The sequence below is a fragment of the Puma concolor genome, chromosome B1, assembly GCF_028749965.1.
Source record: "Puma concolor isolate L17-30 chromosome B1, mPumCon1.1.hap2, whole genome shotgun sequence".
In the NCBI taxonomy this organism is placed as follows: domain Eukaryota; kingdom Metazoa; phylum Chordata; class Mammalia; order Carnivora; family Felidae; genus Puma; species Puma concolor.
This window is the reverse complement of record NC_141670.1, coordinates 76,256,906-76,276,247: the sequence shown is the minus strand read 5'-3', so window position 1 is coordinate 76,276,247 and position 19,342 is coordinate 76,256,906. Positions and strand designations below refer to the sequence as shown.

Below are 19,342 nucleotides of genomic sequence, written 5' to 3'. Positions count from 1 at the left end.
AGCTCTGTAAACACATGGATGGTTGGGGGCTACTCTGGGTATAACAGAATCCTGACTCAGGGCAGTGTGACATATCCCAAACCTACCTTCTGATGGGGATGGGGTCATGATGGGCTTTGGAGGAGGTGAGTAGAAGAAGGCCCACAGGGTGGAGGTCTTTAGTCATTGATGCAGGCTAGGCATGGAGAAAGCAGGTACCAGCACAATTGGAACCCACTGTGACCTACCCACCCAGTCACCCTGCAGGGGTGTGCAATAGCCCAGGTCTTTGGAGCTAAGCAAACCTGAGTTCCAGTCTTCTCTCAGGAACTTCCTAGAAAATTTAGCCACTTCCTTAACTTCTCAGAATGCCAGTATGCCTATCTGTAAAAGAGAGCTGATAGTACCTACCTCACCTGGTTTTTGTAAGGAGTAGTTAAATGAATGCTGTATATAAAGTGATCAGCTGGAGTAGTTTCATTTATTCAACTGATTTTTTTATACTCTGTGTCCCTAATACTGTGCAAAGAACTGGAGACAGACAAGGTCCTTAGCCTTCTGGAGCTTCCATATCAAATGCTCAGTCACTGTCAGTAAGGCTCAGTTTTCTTATCTCTTTCCAAGTCAATGCATATTTTGGAGTGAATACCACCATGTGCAAAGCGCCTTGCTCAGTCTCCTCAGAGTAAGTCACCAGCGTGCTAGGTCCCACATCAGGTTTCCATCAGAGCATCCAGGGGGCCTTTCCAAGGAGTAGGCTCCAGACCTTTTCATATGTACACTGGATTACAGCTTCCAGGGTGTCCTCATTCACGGGATGCTCCCAAAGTGATTTGTTGAGGGTCTAGGTTTGGCAATCACTGCCCCAGTTCCTACAGTGAAGAGGGTAACATTGGGCCTAGGATATCCACTTTACAGCAGGATAGAGACCAAACTGGGCCAATGTCAAGAATTGAAAAGAACAACAGAAAATCTGCTAACTGTGCTTTTGGGTGCACTTGCTTCCGTGAGGAGAGTTTTATGGTTATTTAATTAAAACATTCCACTTTGATCAAAGGTGTTGCTTTGACTTCTCGAGTATGAAATACAAGACTTGTGAGAGTCAACATCTTGTTAAATGCAAACAATTTACCAAGGGCCCTAAACAAGACAAAATATAGTAAATAATAAGATTTAGAAATTAAATGTAAATGTCTATGGAGAAACTAATTATTCCTCTTGTTATGAACATTAACTCACATTCAGTTTTAAGGCTGTGTTATTCTAATGATGTTTACCATTAGCCACTTCTGACCAAATGAAAGAATGGCGGGGGGGGGGGGGGGGGGGTCCTCTCATTAACACATTGGGACTGGCACTGTTTTGTCACCACTTGATTGGAGTTTCAGATGCCTCAGGTTTGCCCTGTATAGAAGGGAGAGAAGCAAGAGCTGCCCTTACGTGAGGGTGAAATGTTTTGCATTTATAATGGAACTGGAGGGCTGGGCTAGCTCACTGAAGCACATACAGAAAACAGAGCTTTCCTCTCAGAGGAACTGAAGGAGAGAAACAGAGGAGCTGAAGTCGGATAGCATCCTGCTTTAAAAGTAGGCATTGGGGGGTGCCTGGGTGGCTCAGTCAGTTGAGCGTCTGGCTTTGGCTCAGATCATGATCTCACAGCTCCTGGGTTCGAGCCCTGTGTGGGACTCTGTGCTGACAGCTCAGAGCCTGGAGCCTGCTTCAAATTCTGTGTCTCCCTCTCTCTCTGCTCCTCCCCTGCTCATGCTCTATCTCTCTCTCTCTCCTTCAAAAATAAATAAATAAAATAAATAAATAAATAAATAAATAAAAACATTAAAAAATTAAAAAAAAATTAGAAGTAAACGTTGGGGATAATGGATTGTAGCCGTGCTACGATAGGATCCAGCTCTTTATCTATTCATTCATTCCATTCCTTCAGCCAACTCTTCAGCCAATGTGTAGTGAACACCTACTATGCACCAGGCGCTGTTCTGGGCCCTTGGGACACAGCAATGACAAAAACAGATAAAAGAAGATTTCATTCTAGAGAAAAGAGTCAGACAATAAGCCACAATGCATGGATAAACTATAAGATGCATTAGGAGATTATAGTGAAAAAGAAAAGCAGGAGTAGGGTGGGTGGGAGTGGAAGTGTGGGGGGGGTGTGCTGTGGAATTCACAAAGGTAGGGAGGGGAGGCCTCAGGGGGGTGACTGGAACCCAGTGGACTTCTGGGTGAGGAGCAGGAAGGACATGGGTGTGAAGGAAGGAGTGTGCTAAAGATGCAACAAAGAGACCTGTGTGGCCAGAGCCAAGAGAAGGAGGGAAAGAGTGAGAGATAACATTAGCGAGAGACAAGGCAGACCACCTCAGACCTGGCGGACTGTTGGGAGGCTTTGCTCTTACCCTGAGTGAACTGAACTGGGGAGCTATGGCAGTGTCTGCAGCACACCATGGCATGTCCAACCTAGGTTTCAGATTAACCGGGGGCTGTGGCAGGGCATGGAGTCCTATGGCGGGAATCCAGTAAGTGCAGAAGGGCAGGGAGGTTGGCGGCTTAGACCAGGCGGTGGCCGTGGAGAGAGTAAGCTTCCACGTGAGTTGTTGAGACTGGCTTCCTCAGGCTTTGCTGGTGGACTACATGCAGGGTATGAGAGGAAGAAAAAACGGAGCTGGGAAATGGCAACGATGGAAAAGAGAATCTAAAATAAACCAAGTGCACTCACAATCTAACGCTGGGTCACACGGGAGGATGCCGCAGGGATGGGACGGTGTACCGACGCAGCTCCGGGTAAGGAGGCATCAGGGTGCCGTGGGAAGAGACTGGGTTTTTGTATCAGATGGTCTTGGGCTCTTTTTTTTTTTTTTTTTAATTTTTTTTTTCAACGTTTATTTATTTTTGGGACAGAGAGAGACAGCATGAACGGGCGAGGGGCAGAGAGAGAGGGAGACACAGAATCGGAAACAGGCTCCAGGCTCTGAGCCATCAGCCCAGAGCCCGACGCGGGGCTCGAACTCACGGACCGCAAGATCGTGACCTGGCTGAAGTCGGACGCTTAACCGACTGCGCCACCCAGGCGCCCCAAGATGGTCTTGGGTTCTAAACGCATTTGCTTTCTCTGTGATTTTGAGGAAGTAGTTTGACCCCCCAGAACTTCAGTTTCTTTGACCTGTGATATGGGGTGATCATATAATAATACTCCTCCTGTAGGGTTTCTGAAGAGTAAATGAGATAATGCATGTGAAATTCTGGGTAGCCAGCTCTGGAAATGTCAGCTATTCCCTCTCCTTCCCCTGAGAGGCTGGATAAATCATCCCGACCCAGAGCTGGTGGTGGGAACGAGGAGAGGGCAGAGAAGCTGTTTCGGGTGCAGCGTCAGTTATAGAGACTGTCACCTCTGGGGGACGTTTACCATCTCTCTCTGAGACAATGGGACAGGGTGCGGGGGGTCTGAGGATTCTGGCCGGAGGCCAAGTTTCTGTCTGGCAGCTGTGACCTTCTGTCGGTGGACCGCAGCCAGATAGGCCTAATGAGTGATTTAAAAAAATGCAGCGTGGAGGTATGTAACCATGGCAGAGCAGGACCTTGTTTCCGTGGGAGCAGGAACACTTAGGGGCGGATGTGACCCCGCTGCTGGTCGAATGGTTTAAAAGGCAGGGAGCCTGTGCGCTGAGCTCTTCAGCCTGGTAAGACCAGTGGACTCCCAGGAATCAGGAAAGGGCCACCGTCCCACCCCATCACATGTATTTATGTGGGGGAGCCTCTGCACTCCTTGATTGTTGATTTGGAACTAACAGAAGTGAAAGCAGCTTGCAAAGCTCCAGTCTGAGCCCTCATTTCCATCAATCTTCAGATCTGGCCTAGCTCATTCCACTCCCCTCACTTTCTTTTTGCCCTCCTGTCGTAGTCTGCTCAGGCTCCCATAACAGGACACCATAGACTGGAAGGCTCAAACAACAGACATTTATTTCTCACCATTCTGGAGGCTGGAAGTCCAAGGTCAAGGTGTTGGCAGGTTTGGTTTCTTCTGAGGCCTGGCTCCTTGACTTGTATCTCTCGTCCTCTTATTGCCCCTTCCCATGGTCATCCGTCTGTGCACGTGCACCCCTACTGTCTCTTCCTCTTCTTAGCATAAGAGCACCGGTCATATTGGATTAGGTCCTATCCTAATGGCCTCATTGTAACTTAATCACATCTTTAAAGAGCTTATCTCCAAATAGGGGTACATTCTGAGGCCCTGGAGCTGGGGCCTTAACATATGAATTTAGGGTGACAAAATCCAGCCATAACATTCCCTCTAGCTTCTGGGATTTTTGTTTGTTTGTTTGTTTTGCCATGGTCTGGACTGGGGTCCAAGCTTCTTGAATGTTTCCTGTTTCTGTCTCCATCATCCCTTTCCTGCTTGCATTTCAATTCTAGAAAAATAGATTCAATGCCCTAGAGAAAAATGGATCAGAGAAACTAAAGATGTCTGAAGTCCTGGTACCTGGCTACTCGGCCCTTCTGAGTGCCATGGCGTAGTGTCCGCTGTCCTGTGCCTAAAACCGTCCTGGAAATGGTACGCACTCCTGTAGATCTGAGGCACCTGAGCCAGGCCTTCCTTGGGGAAACTTTCTACCATTTTTCCTCCAGAAGCCTCTCTTGTGTCAGTCATAAGGTTCAAAATCTAAATTAAAATTTTACATACATTGGACTCCTACTAGCTTCCAGACATTGTACCAGCTGCTTCCACATATATTAACCATTGTAACCAATTCAATGATGATTTAATTTAAGAGGGGTGATTGGATTTGGACCTGAAAATTTTAAAGGGTAAGCCAGGATATAATTCTAAAACATCTTCTATGGTTCTAATGAAATATATATTGGGAAACGAAGCACCAACATTGAAATTTTTTATTGTCAGCACGGTTGATGAGTTTGCTGGGTTCATTTGGATTGTAGTGGGTAGTTTAGCTTTAGTAATAAGGGCTGGATGTAAGAGTTCACGAGGAAACTAGGAAGACAGAAACTCCAAACGGCCCCAAGGATGCTTAGGAAGATCCTACAGCCTAACTGTAAGCACATTCAGGAACTGTGCCCCATGGCAGCTGGCCTTATCACATAACTGCAGCAGCAGGTGGATTTTGTGCTCTGGAGCTCCACCTATAAGGTACTCAGTTACTCTGTCTCTGCTTTTGAATTTCAGCAGCTACTACAGAAAACAGAAGCTCCCTCTGTATATTCTGAGCTCAAACCTGAAAGCAGATGTGACAGGTTCAGCCCTAGTTGGCTAATTTTTCACACCAGGTCATATCATAGGTACTGACCAGCCTTGAGGACAGAGACCTGTCCTATGCAGCTGCATTATGGTGGGATCACACAGTGCTCTGAGAAGTTTCTGCAGGAGCAGGAAGACTGGGTTGTCTGGTGTAATTGACCAAAGTAAGCCGGTGGCAGAGGACTGTGGGTAGAGCACCGTACTGGACCTCAGAAGGTCATTTGCTCATTTCTGCCATGGGCTTTTCATGTGAAATGCCTTAGTTTCTTTATCAACAAAGAGAGGGAGTGGGTGGAAATGTCTTACCTTGACTTAAGGAGCTATGTAATGATTAGGTAGAAAGACAGAGAAGCAGCAGGTATTCTCTAATTGCAGAACAGCCTGGGTATTAGAAACTCAGCCAATAGACCTAATCAATTCAGCAGAAGACATCATTAGCACTTGGCTACAAGGCTACCAGTGAGAAAACAAGCTGGTGGTTTTTATTATATTATATATGAACTGCTGATGTTCCTCCTGCTGGTAGGAGTCTGTGCTGGAGTTGTTCGGAATTACTTTGTAAAGCCTGGCTAGGTGGGGGATGGGAGGAAAAACAGAGCTGGGGGCATTGTTTGCTGTGAACAACCGTAAAATCCACTTTGAAAACTGAAAAGTTGTAACAGAGATAAGGTGGCTGGGAACTGGCTTTGGCTTGCTCAGGGAAACAAAACAAAACAAAACAAAACAACAAAAAACCCAGAGAAGGGGATTCCATTCTAAGAGGCTGAGTGGCAGAAACATCTCTTCAGGAAGGCAAGAACCAGTCCCAACAGGTTCTGCTCCAGGAGATGCAGTAGCCAGGCGGGTAGAAGAAGAACAGGTGCCAGGTTGTTCTGTTCAATGCTTCTTCCTGCTAGGGCTAGGGGAAAAGGTAAGGGTCTGATGCAAAAATGCAGTTGGGGAACGTGTCCCAAGTCTGGCTGCTCCAGAATGGCCAAAGCCAAGGGCTATGATGAACTTGATTGCTTCAAGGACACCAGAAGCATGGTATCTGGGAGGTCAAAGGCAGAATTCTGTCCCTTGGGGGAGAAAACGGACCAGAACAATGGAAGGTGTAAAGACCTTGGATATATAGTCCTAGAAGAGTAGGGATAGATACGAAGTCAAGAGCCTCCAAGTGGTCCATCCCAGGACCTAGGTAACATGCCACTCTGGGGGACTCAGAGGGACACAGTCATGCCTGTGCTAGGGAAGTTTGGTTCTGGCTGCTGTGAAAGGAGCTGAGAGAGGCAGGGGCAGCTGTTGGAGCTGGGACTTGGGTTGAGCATAAGCTTAAGTCCTGGCCCACTTAACTTTGGTGACTCAAGAAAAATAATGATCAGTTCAGGGGTTGATCTTCTTCCCTGTAAAACAGAGTCAACAACAAAACAGAGTCTCCTTGAGGAAGGAGATGGGGGGACAGGGAGAGAACGTGGAGTAAGACTGGAAGTGCCCCGGATGCAGCCATTGGACTAGAACACCCGGAAGCTGCAAAGTGAATAAGCAGTCAGTTCTTTGGCCCCAGATTAAGAAACAGATATAAAACTGAACAGCACAAAGTTGTATGAAAGAAGCAGACTCTGGGAAAGGTTTTCTTTTCTGTCCTTTGCCACTCACTTTTCAAACATCTGTACTTTTATCCATACAGAAGTCTCTGAGGGCCTGTCCCATCTGGGAGAACAGGCCTCCTGACCAAGATAGTCAATTGCAAACCCAAGACAGCACTGGGACTGTGATCTATCACTCAGGGCTTTCCAGGAAGATCCTATTCAGAAGCCAGGCTCTTAACAGGCAAGGAACAGTGTTAATAAAAGTCCTTTTTACTTGAAAAGGCACAGGGAAAAAAAAAAAAACCAATAAAAGCTGAGCCCAGCTCTTAAAAAAAAGGTTGATAAAACTGACAAAAAATAAAGAAGCAGTTTATCGTGGTTCTAAAGGAAAGAGGAGGGTTTTTCTTTCTCTTTTTTACAGGCAGAATTAATTAATCCACCATCACCAGCTTGTGCTCTGAATGGAATGTTAGCTCTAACTCTGGGGGGTGGGGAAGTCCTCCGGACCCTGGATAAGCTTCCATTAGAGCAACAGTGTTTAAAATAGTGAATTTAAATTCATCTGCTAGACAGAATAAGGCAGCAGGAGTACAGAAGAAAGCAATCTGAGGAGAGTGCTGTTAAGAAGCAGTTCTTGAGAGAAGAATTCCAGTTCCTTAAACTTCCCTCAGGGGTAAGATGGTAATGATATCAGAATAACCATAGTGGTATCAGTGACCGTGGTTTAGCCTCCTTCTTCTGCTTTTCTCACATCCTCCCCACTGAATCCATGGAGTCTCTACACCGTGAGTGAGCATGACAAAAGGAGGCTGTCCAACCAGTGGGGCCAGGGACCAGCCAGGACAGCTGCTGCTGTCCTCCTGGGTCTCTTCACTGCAGTTCCAGAGCCTAAACCAAACTTCCCTAGTTCAAGCCTGTGTCCCTCTGAACCCCCCAGGGTGACATGTCTCCCACATACTGGGATGGACTGCTTGGGAGGCTCTTGATTTCTTATCTATCCTCACTCTTCTAGGCCTGCATATCTGAGGCCTTGATGTATTCCATCCTTCTGGTCAATTTCCTCCCCTAGGAACCGAATTTTGCCCTTAGCCCCCAGGCTAAAGTCCTGTCAAAAATAGGCAGATTTTGTGGAAGCAGAGCCATAGCCTGACTGAACATTTGATTGACATCTGAATTCCCTGCTGCTATGCCCACTTTCTGTTCAGATGCCCAGGAGAGCCCAGAGTGCTGTGGCACCTTGGAGGCTTGCTCTGTCCACTTTTCCACATTCTTGCTTGTCCAGGCCTGGCTTTCTCCCAGGCCTTCTCACTCCAGGTGTTGTAGCATGCCTCCCATCTGGCCCACTCAACCAGCAATCTGGAGCAAGCCATGGAACCCTGTGGAAGATCTGCATCAAAGACAACGGATACACTGCAGACACAATAGAGACTATACAATGTGTACAGATAAGCCTAGACCTCAGATTTAGGTAAATTTGGGATTAAATTTATTCACTGATTCATTCACTCACTAAAAAAATCTATTGAGAGCTTATTATGTATCAAGCCTTGTTCTAGGTGCTCAAGATAGAGTAGTAAACACAAAACTACTTGTCCTTAGGAAAGTGATGATCTAGTAGGGAAGGTGGACAATAAACAGGTGAAGTGGGAAAAAAGTATATTAATGCTATAAAGAGAAATCAAGCAAGAAAGAGGACAGGCCATATGGGATAATTGTTGTGACTTTAGATAGAGTCAGAGAAGGCCTCATTGAGAGGCTGACATCAAGTAAAGACCTAAGAGATGTTCACAAGTGAGCCAGGCCATGTAGGAGCCTGGAAGAGAGCATTCCAGGCAAAAGAACAGCCAACGCCACGGCCCTGAGGTGGGAGTACGCCTAGTGCATCTAGGAGGCCAATGGACTGAAACAGAGAAAGTGAGGGGGAGATTAAGTCGGGACATCACTCAGAGCCTGTGGGCCTAGGATGTTGGCCTGTGACATGAATGTGTTAGTCAGTTTGGGCTGATGTAACCAAATACCGTAGGTGGGTGGCTTTAAAAAAAAAACCAAAACATTTATTTCTTATATTTCTGCAGCTGGAAGTCCAAAGTCGGAGTGCCAGCATCTGTCAAGTTTTGCTGACAGCCTCTCCTTGTCTTGTAGATGGCCACCTTCTTGCTGAGTCCACGCAGGGCAGAGGGAGGAAGCTTTGAAGTGTCTTCTTCCTATGAGGGCACTAATCCCATCATGGGGGCTCCACCCTTAGGATCTTATCTGCAAATTACCTCCCAAAGGCCCACCTTCTACTACAATCACATCATCAACATATGAATTTGGAGAGTGGGGTCCCAATTCCATCCTGTAACAGGGAGCTACTGTTACAGGAGCTACTGTTCTTTTTTTAAAATTTTTTTAACGTTTATTTATTTTTGAGACAGAGAGAGACACAGCATGAACTGGGGAGGGGCAGAGAGAGAGGGAAACACAGAATCGGAAGCAGGCTCCAGGCTCTGAGCCATCAGCCCAGAGCCCGACGCGGGGCTCGAACTCGCAGACTGAGAGATCGTGACCTGAGCCGAAGTCGGACGCTTAACCGACTGAGCCACCCAGGCGCCCCAGGAGCTACTGTTCTTAACCGGTAAGAAGATTAATTCTGAAGTATTTTACCCTTCATTATATCAACAGCTACCTGTCTCCATTTTTCCCAAACTCCATCCTGAAACTTTCCACAGAAGCTCCTCAGGTAATGGGAATGAGTTTTGCATAAGAAAATTTGGGGCTCCTCTGGGTACCGCTTTGGCACTTTTATGAAAATCTTTGTTTTCTCCATTCAGCAGAGATAATGCTTTTCAGCTTATAAAGTTCAACGATGTCAGCTTTAAAGTTTTCCTTTGGTCCTACTTCTGTGGATATAAAAAAAAGTCAGCAGTGGTCCACATGAAAGGATGTTTGGTTACCCCTTTGACTACAGATTAGACCAAGAAGCTCTGGCTTCAGACAATGTTAATCTTAACCTAGGCTGGATTTATTAGGCTGCCTGGCATCTGAGATCACAGATAAGCACATTTTCCACTCAAGCTTTTGCTGTATTAAGCCTCACAGGGAAAATTTCTAAAGGTTCAGAAAAGAAACGTTCCAAACTGTAAACCACATAAGCCTTTCTTTTCAGTCTTGTCTTTTTTTTTCCTTTTTTTTTTTTTTTTTTTGGTACAATAATGAAACCATCTTCTATGACCAACGGATTCATCTGGAAGCCTGATCACCGAGCTGAATTATCTTCGCTTCTTAAAAAGCAAGGCGAACTATTTGTTCAGAACAAAAAACTGCACACCTTGATGCCTCGGTAATTATACTATTGCCCCCAGAGGCAATAGTAACACCGCAATCCAGCCACGACAGGGAGGTGGATGCCGGACTGAGCGGAGGGGGACCTGGTGCTCTGTCCCAGGGCCGGACATGCGCAGATTGAATAGCACCGAACACAGTCCTGTGGTCCCAGCCCCAAGATTCCCATAGGATTCTGGCCTAGTCCGTGGTGTGTACACCCATGTGTGTGGCACACCCATGTGGGGACCTGCGCTGGCTCCAGGAGTATCTCTGGTGCGACCAGGAGCCAGGGCTGAGTCAGCTACTGCGCGGCCCTGGGCCCAAGGTTCTCTCGCCTGCGGCTGACGTTCATTTATTCAACGCAAATTGTGCATTTATGTGACAGCACTGTTCTAGGTACTGGGGCTGCAGTAAAGAATAGGACCAACAAAGTTCCTGCATGCATGGAGTTTGCATTCTAGTAGGGGTGATAGACAACACACAAGTGTTGATCTCGGCCCGGAGTTCCAAGGTGGTTGTGGATCGGAGAGGGGTGTAGGACCACTATGAGACCCGTCTCCTGAGTACTGAGCTGCACTGGGCTAGGCTCCAGGACCCAGGAACCACGATGGGTCAGCCAGACCCCGCCTGAGCCACAGCTCCTTACCATAGTCTCCAGATGGATTTGCCTCTATGAAATCCTCCGGCCAGGAACGCTTTTTAGAACCAGTCCCTCCTAGTTATAGTTAGGCATAGCTGAAAATATTGTTCACTTGTGGAATTCAGGATAAAAGCAGCTTAAATTGCTATGATGGCTGAAGAATAAAAATCCGAGGGAGAAGGATGATTTGTCCCTGGGGAGGTCAGAAGCAGGAGAGGATGAAAGAGGGAGCCTGGAGATGTAGGCTCGGAGATGATAAAAAGACTCCTTGAGAATTTGATGTTTTGCTTCCCAGAGCTGCACCCAGCACTTAGACACACACCCCTGGGCCCTCTCAGAGTTCCGTATCCTGTATGCAGTAAAACAGAGTGCAGAATGCAAGAGAACATAAACTGGGCATTTATCTGCGGCATGGAGTATTTCAACTCCCAGGATAATGACTTCTTACCCCAAATCTTTTAGAGGGATAGAAACAGTGACTCAAAGCCCAGCACTGATTTCAAACCCATTAGGCGGACTTGATTTTAGCCATGCAGCTTCCTTCTGATTGAGGGTGCGTGTGCATTTATGTCCAATGCCTCTGTGGTTGTGAACATTTGTGAGAAAAAATAACAGGCTTGAAGGTTGGACTGGTACGTTAACCTGGAACTGCACTGGCAGGGCAAGTGAGGGGACATCTGCTGTGGGGAGCAGAGGGGAGGGCCGGGATAGTGAAAAACCCACACAAAGGATAGCAGGGTATGTTGGCAGCCAAGAGGGATTTTCTGGTCCCACCGGAATGTCACTGAAAGCTGGGAATAAAAGGCTCTACGCTGATGACCGTCTAAGTCCAGGAAAGCACCATTGATCGTGACTAGTCACAACCACACCACTAGGATCACCTGTCAGGTAATAGAGGAGGGGCGTTTAGGCAGGATGGGGAAGTGCAGTGTTTGGGAGGGGGGCGGTGACTCCCTAAATGTGCCCTCCTAAGGCCTGGGCTAGCCAAATGCCCCACTTTTGTTGAGTTGTTTGCAAATGTTGGGCTTCCAGAAGTGCAGAGCAAGTGACACTGCTGGGGCACGGGGCAAGAGGCAGGAGGGAGGTGACTGGGTTGGCAGGGTGGCCAGGCAGAGAGGGGAGCAAGGGTATTCACTGTGGTTTCTGGTCTCTGAGGAGGACTGAAGGGAAGTCCTACACACACCAGTAGACTCTGGAGGTGAGGATGTTAGAAGGCAGATGGGCTTGAGAGTGATAAATTTGCAAAGAACGCATGGATGGCAGAAGAATGCTGGAAGGTCACAAGCTGGCGGTTCGCTGGAAAATCTGACTGAATTTTATAAGGAGTTGTGTGACGGAGACTTGTTTGTCTACTTAACAGCCACACTCGTATTTTTCCTTCCTAAGAAAAGAACCCCATTGCTTTAAGAGGAAGCAATAAGCCTGGCTAAAAACTATATTGCCTAATTTCTCTAGCAGCTCAGGGTGTTCAAGCGAAACATGTCTGGCCAATGAGTGGAAGCCTGCTGGGGATTTCCAGGAAGGTTCTGCTTTTCTGTTATAGACAGTATCCTTTCTTCTTTTTATTATTTTCCTCTTTCTCATTTTTGGAACTTGGATGTGATGCCTGGAGCTCCAGCAGTCATTTTGTGAGAATGGGGATGAGTGTTATACTGCAAGGGCAACTGATTTAAGTCACTGGCTACATTGTGGGGCCTTTGCACTAGCCTCAGACTATCTGCTTTTAGACTTCTTATTACCATTTTCTTAGTTAAGCCACTATTATTTATGTTTTCTGCTATCTGTAACAGCATTTTATTCTCTTTTTAAATGTTCATTTATTTATTTTGGGAGAACATGTTCAAGTGGGGGAGGGGCAGGAAGAAAGGGAGAATCCCGTGCAGGCTCCACACTGTCAGCACAGAGTCCGATGTGGGGTTCAGTCCCATGAACCCTGAGATCATGACCTGAGCCAGGGCTACAGCTTCTCCATGGCAACAGCATAAGGAGAAATTACTGCCCACTCTGCTCCTTGTTCTTGCCCCAACACCAAAGGGAAAGGGGGAGAGTGTGAGTACAGATACGTGTTCCCTGCCACCAGGTGACTGCCCATCACTAAGCCTCTAGAGACACGAGTCCAGTCCGTGTGACAGTGTGTGGAGTGAGATTTTTAACCATGCTTAAAAATTGAAAGTGACTTTTAATAACCAGAAGTAATTGTCACGTCTTGGAATCAGGTTGAAATGTCATTAAGGAATCATGTGACAGAGACTGTTGTTTGTCTACTTAATGGCCAGTGTGAAAAAAAGTTGAAGCCAATTTGGAAAAATTAAGATGATTGCATTTCTGTACCCCCATAGAATTAAAACATCTCAATAAAGCATTTCCAAAATAAATCTGCTTAATTTTGGTTGCCTTAAATCCATGCCACATTTTTATGTACTGATATGGGAAAATTTCCAAGATAGATTGAAAACTATAAATACATGTATATATATTGCGTTTATATATAAGGAGAGCCGGCCGGTGGGGGTGGGCAAAAGGCACAAAATGGTGTATATAATGAGCAACCTTTCGGATCATAAAAAGAGGCAGGCAAGGATTTATCCTTGCACTCTCATAAAAAACCTAGAAGCACAAGCAGGGCCATCTACAGGGCGGGGTGAGAGGAGACTGGGGAGCAAGATTTCTCTGGACATAGAGCCTTACGTAAGTTTGACTCTTGAATTATGTGAATGTCTTACCTATTGAAAATTTTAAATTAAAGGGGCGCCTGGGTGGCGCAGTCGGTTAAGCGTCCGACTTCAACCAGGTCACGATCTCACGGTCCGTGAGTTCGAGCCCCGCGTCGGGCTCTGGGCTGATGGCTCAGAGCCTGGAGCCTGTTTCCGATTCTGTGTCTCCCTCTCTCTCTGCCCCTCGCCCGTTCATGCTCTGTCTCTCTCTGTCCCAAAAATAAATAAACGTTGAAAAAAAAAAAATTTAAAAAAAAAAAAAAAAAAGAAAATTTTAAATTAAAAATGATAGTGCCAGAGAGTATTCCATTTGCTCATAGAAAAGACATTTAGAAGGTTAGCAGAGGACTGAAATCGGACAATCTAACACTCTGCTCCATACTCTTCAAACAACAAAATCAAAGTGTTGCCGCATTTTCACACAAGTAGCTCTCTTCACTCCCACCCAAAACCCTTTTTTTTATGAGACTGGATGGTTTGGGTGAACTGTGGGTTAGTGACAACTAATAAGGAACAAATAAGGAAAACAAATCAGGAAACAAATAAAGGAATTTTAGCTTTTGTTTGAGAGGAAAAAACCTGGTTTGTGATTTTAAAGAGAAGGAATGACTAATGTATTACTGTATATAATTTATTATCATGTTTTATTCTATTAATTACACTAGTTAATAAAATATGTTACATTAGTAGTCCATTATATATTAACTCAATGTGTAATACAGTATATTTATATATTATATATTATACATATTATAACATATTATTGCATATAATTTTTATTAACTTATTTTTTCAAACTTCTTGTGATCAGATTCCTATATCTTAGAGAAATTTTCTGCAACTATGAGAAGTGTAACAATAGTGAGAACTCTAACCATTTTGTCTGTTTAAGGCAAGGGTTGGCAGACTATGGCCTGTGGGCCAATCTGGACAGCTGCCTAATTTTTTAAGGCTCGTGAGGTAAGAATGGTTTTTACATTTTTGAATGGTTATGCTTTACATGGTTATAGAAATGCCTACATAATACACTTGCTTTTGCCTCTTGGCCTGCAAAGAGTAAATTATTTACTACCTAGCTCTTTAAGAAAACCTTTGTCGACTCCAGATTTAAGAGTTTTTGAGACTCACTTTCCAAGTTCTGCTCTAAAATATGTAGCCCCAGCTGGGACCAACCTCTGGACAAATACTTCCCTCACCCTGCTGAAAACCATAAAGTGATGACGCAAGGGTAGTCATCATAACCTGTAGTTTTCACTTGGTGGGGCAGCATTAGGCATAGCACACACACACACACACACACACACACACACACACACATTCACACACACACACACTCACACACACACAAACACACACTTTCTATATTGGAAGTGGGAAAATATTGGTCTTGGTTGGATTTTTCTATTCCATAAACTTCCCTTTTGATAGTCAAAGCCCTGAAGCAACAAGATATAGTTGGGCCTCATTCCGGCTGCCAGACACAGAGGGCCTACCGTGCATAGCTCTGTATGTCACTGGCCCATGAACGTGGCTCTTAAGTACAGAAAAGGTGACACATGTCAGCCCGTTGCAATGTGGTTCTGCGGCTTTAAAGAGACCTCTGTATTGTATGTGCATCTAAGTAACTGGAACTTGGACTCATCACATCTTTTTTAGCAATGACATTGTAACAGCATGGACCCATCCATCATCATGTCACCCTTATGGAAATGGTTTCCAGTGGTCAACTTGTCAGAGTTAATTAGTCTTCTGACGTATGAATAGTCAGAAGCAAAGCGACTTTGAGAGCCAGGTTTTTAGGTACCTTTAGCAGTGAACTCTACAGGTATCTGATCTTTCCTGCCTTTTAATTAGAGCCCTTTCATCTAAGAGGGAGTATTTTTCTGCTTAGAGGTACAGCTAGCCTGGTTCTGCCTTCTGTTCTCAGTTCTGGGGCTAATTCATAGTAACCATAAGCAAGCCAGTGGGTCCTCTGAAACCTCAAATATGTGAAATCCAGGAAGTTCTAGTATAGAACGTGGTTAGTTGATGACTGTTTAAATGCAGATATCATTAAAGTTTTAGTGTGAAAAGTAGTGTACCAGCTATACTGCTCACAGACCCCAAAACTTAGTAGTTTAAAAAAGAAAAGCAACTGTGTCCTTAGCTCAAGATTCTGTGAGTCACCAATTTAGTCTGGGTTCAGTGGGGGTTCTTTAGGCACCCACAGTGAGTTGTGTGTTTGTTGGTATGTTGGGCAGGTGGTGTTGCTTATCTTGGCTGGGCTCTCTCACATGTCTGAGAACTTGGCTGGGATCACAGAACTACTCATCTCTGGTCCATGAAGCTTCTTATTCACCAGCAGTCTAGCTCGGGGTGTTCACATCAGGGCGGGGGGAGGCAGGGGTCTTTAAAGGGATAGTGGATGCATGTAAGGCTGCTTGAACCCTTGGCTTGGAACTGGCAAAATACTGCTTTCAACACATTCTAGTGGCCAAAGCAAGTCACAAGGCAAGTGACAAGGCAGCCCAGATCCCAGGGGTGGGGAAATAGACTACCTCTCGATGGAAGGAACTTCAAAGTCACATCACAGTGGCATGGATGCAGGAAGGGGAAATGTTGTGGCCAGTTTTTGCAATCTACCGCTGGGAGCTAAGACATTAAGGAACACGCGTAAGGTGTCCAGTAGCCCAGAGCAGGTGACGGGGTAAGAGGCCATTACCGTGAACTTTGGACACTACACCTTTAAGTGAGGGACTGGGATTATGCCACTCTGGTTGTCCCTAGGACTTCTTTCTGGTGGAAGAAGGTGAGAGAACGTCCAAGAGGAAGGTCAGAGCTGCAGCGGATGGGTAAATGTGTGAGCAGTGCCCATCTGGGTTTTGGATTAATTTAAAAAAGAAAAGAAAGAGGGTATTTTTCCACATACATTGGGAACCCAAGAGTGAATACAGGCCCTGAGTTTGGTAATCTATTGGAGTAGAAGCTTCTGCACCCAGGCAAGAAACCTACTAAGCAAGAGGCAGTGCAGTTTGATGCTATGAGCACAGTCTTATGGGGCAGACAGAGCTAACTAATTGTGGTTTAACACCTTCCTAACTGGGTGCCTTGGGGAAAATTACCTAACTTCTTTAAGGCTCAGTTTCCTCATCTGTAAAATGAGGATAACACTATATACCTCAGAGGGCTATAGGAGCCATTAAGGCAGAGAACACACGTTAAGACGTCTAAGGCAACACTAGCATAATAATAGCCCTCCATTAGTGTCACTGCTATTATCCTTCTAACCTTTGTGGCTATGGATTCTTCACAGTTTTTCCGTGGTTCTTCTTTTGCAGTCCTGCCCCCCTGTATGTGTGAGCTCCTCCTGGTAGTTTAGACCAGCGGTGTCCTGTGGATGTCCCAATGTCAACGCCAACTCAACATGCATACCAAAGGTACACAAATCTGTCCCGAAGCAAGTCTCCTTTCCCAACCTTTTGTATCTCTTCTTTCAGAACTACCATGTAGCCACCTGGATTTGTCACTGTGAGGCTTATCTTTGATTCCTTTATTTCTTTTTGGCCTCTTACCCAGTTATTAGACAACATGCAATGCCTCTCACTCTTGTCCTCCCCTTCCATTTCCTCTACAAATGGCAGAAGCTGACTTCTCTTCATGCTTTGAATACTGTCTAGAAGTTTCCCCACCTCCAGGCTCTGCACAGTGGTCCAAAATTAATCTTCCAAAAGACAACCCCTTGCCCCAAATCATCAACAGGGCCTTGCTACTTATAAGATGACATCTAAATGCTGAGCCTGGCACTCAAAGCCTTCCACAACTTTACCCCAGTTCCCATCCCTAGACTTACCCTCCACCACTCCAGGAAAATTCTTTTGCATTCTAATTATTTGTATACCTATCTTGTTCCTAATAAGGGTGACTGTCTCTAGAGCAAAGGTTGGCAGACCATGGTCCACTGACCATTGCCATGTTGCCAACAAAGCCTAAAACAAAACAGAATTTACTGTCCCCTGGTCTCTAGGATAGAAGCAGTCCTTAGACTATTTTGTCTTACACAATTTCAATACGCATTTATTGAATGAATGTTCCACATACTGGGCCCTAAATATCTCTGTCCTTTCTTGATCCTATAATTTTTTTCCCCTGTAATAAAGGGTCTTACCCTGGTTTGCCTACCTGAATAAAACTTTCCAATACTCTAGAACTCACATCAAATCCTCTGGGAATGTGACTGATGACTTCTGCTGTATTCTGAATTCCAGTAGCACTAACCCACTTATTTGACATTTAATCTTCTACTTCTGTGGTTTCCTCGCATCACAGAGGGTCACAAACCTGACTGATGCCCATCCCTCACTCCTGCCTGGCTATCTTCTCTGTGTCGGAACTCAGCAGATGTTCCCTGGCCCAGGGAAGTTTTCTCGGACTCCCTTCCTCTCCCTTTCTTTGTGTTCCCCCAGCTCCCTGAACTTTCCTATCCTGACGCTTACCCTTGTGTATTGTAACTGTTGCTTTGCTTCTCGGATTATCCAACTGTGCTGTGAGCTCCTTGAGGATATGGCCGGTGTCTTATTCATTGATATATTTTTAGTATCTGGCATAGTACCCGGCTTGTGGAATTCTCAATTAATATTTTGGAATAAAAGGTTGATCAATCAATGGTTGTTGATTGATTATGTAGCTGATTAAAATATCTTGTCTTATACCTCCATGGTCCGTATTTTCATATATCAGTTCCCTCGCTTTTCTGTTATGTATAGTCATTTCTCTTAGTTATGTGTCAATAGGTAGTTCGTATCACTGGATATCAGTGAATAACTAACAGATTTTATATGCATGAGGTGATCAGGCCACAACTGGGGACTCCTTGAAAGAAGCCAAGCTTTGAGATCCCCAGGTCTTTAGTGAGAATGGTAAGTGCCTTTTTCCGGACCCACCGTTGCCTTGGACTGCAGGCTGCTAAAACCAACAGCAGCTCTTCCTGTGTATGAATTAAGCATTCCAACGACAGCCTGACTGCTGAACAAAAAGATCCATGACCAAATTACAGCAGTCACAGCCAGCTTTCGAATCCAGCCTGAGCCTGCTAAGAGCCCCACGTTCACCTAGCGTAAAATAATACCAAATGTTTGGACTTGGAAACCATTTGCCAAATGTTGGGATAATAGAACGAAGCACACACGATATCAGAAATGGAGAATGGGATCCTGGAAATAGTTTAGCCCGCTGCAAATGAGAAGCGGGGACCTCCTTCAGCAGACATTTTCTTTCCCACTCGCGTGTCTCCCCTAGAGCTGTGTGCCTGCTTGGGCTCTCCTCCTCCTCCGCCTCCTCCTCCTCCTCCTCCTCCTCCTCACTTGTCTGAGCCAGTCACGCTGCAATCACATTCTGCCTTGCTGTCCACGATCAGTTTTTTAAATGCAGATAAATTAGAGACAGGTTGTAAACTGATCAGCCACAGCAGCCCAGATCTTGCAGTAAAACGGGTGCATAATAACCGAGTTTCTATTCTCTGGATGTGCTGGTGGCTTCCACAGAAGCCCTCCCCCATGGAGTTAAAGTGGAAATGAAGCGCAGAAGCTCATCCGATCAGACAGAGAACAGACATTTGGCATTTAAAAAAATGCCTTTTAAATGTCTAGATAGACGGTATATTACCCTGTAGCCTTTTCAAAATCTGTGAGACACGCCATGAATGCTGTTGCCTAAAAAAGCCAGCCCTGGAAAGCCCTCAGACGTGCCCGGGTGTGAAGGGCAGCAACCCAAAAACCTTGGGGGGGGAAATGTCCCCACTTGCTCCAGGAAATATCTCTTTTCTGCAAGAGTCACGGGACAAGTCGAGCAAGCAGAATGTTTTGCTCATAATTTTCATCTGATCAGTCATGTGTGATAG

The 19,342-nt window shown here is 45.5% G+C and overlaps 1 long non-coding RNA gene across 2 annotated transcripts; it reads left to right on the top strand.

Moving 5' to 3' along the window:
* The first annotated feature begins 2,225 nt into the window (after positions 1 to 2,225).
* LOC147581705 (uncharacterized) lies at positions 2,226 to 13,128 on the top strand. Of its 2 annotated transcripts, none has more exons than XR_015250177.1 (4): positions 2,226 to 2,769; positions 4,399 to 4,537; positions 9,225 to 9,424; positions 10,041 to 13,128. It is a non-coding gene; the product is annotated as an uncharacterized LOC147581705 (long non-coding RNA). The 2 variants fall into 2 exon arrangements; XR_015250176.1 differs by having other exon boundaries at positions 8,883 to 9,424.
* The last annotated feature ends 6,214 nt before the right edge of the window (positions 13,129 to 19,342 follow it).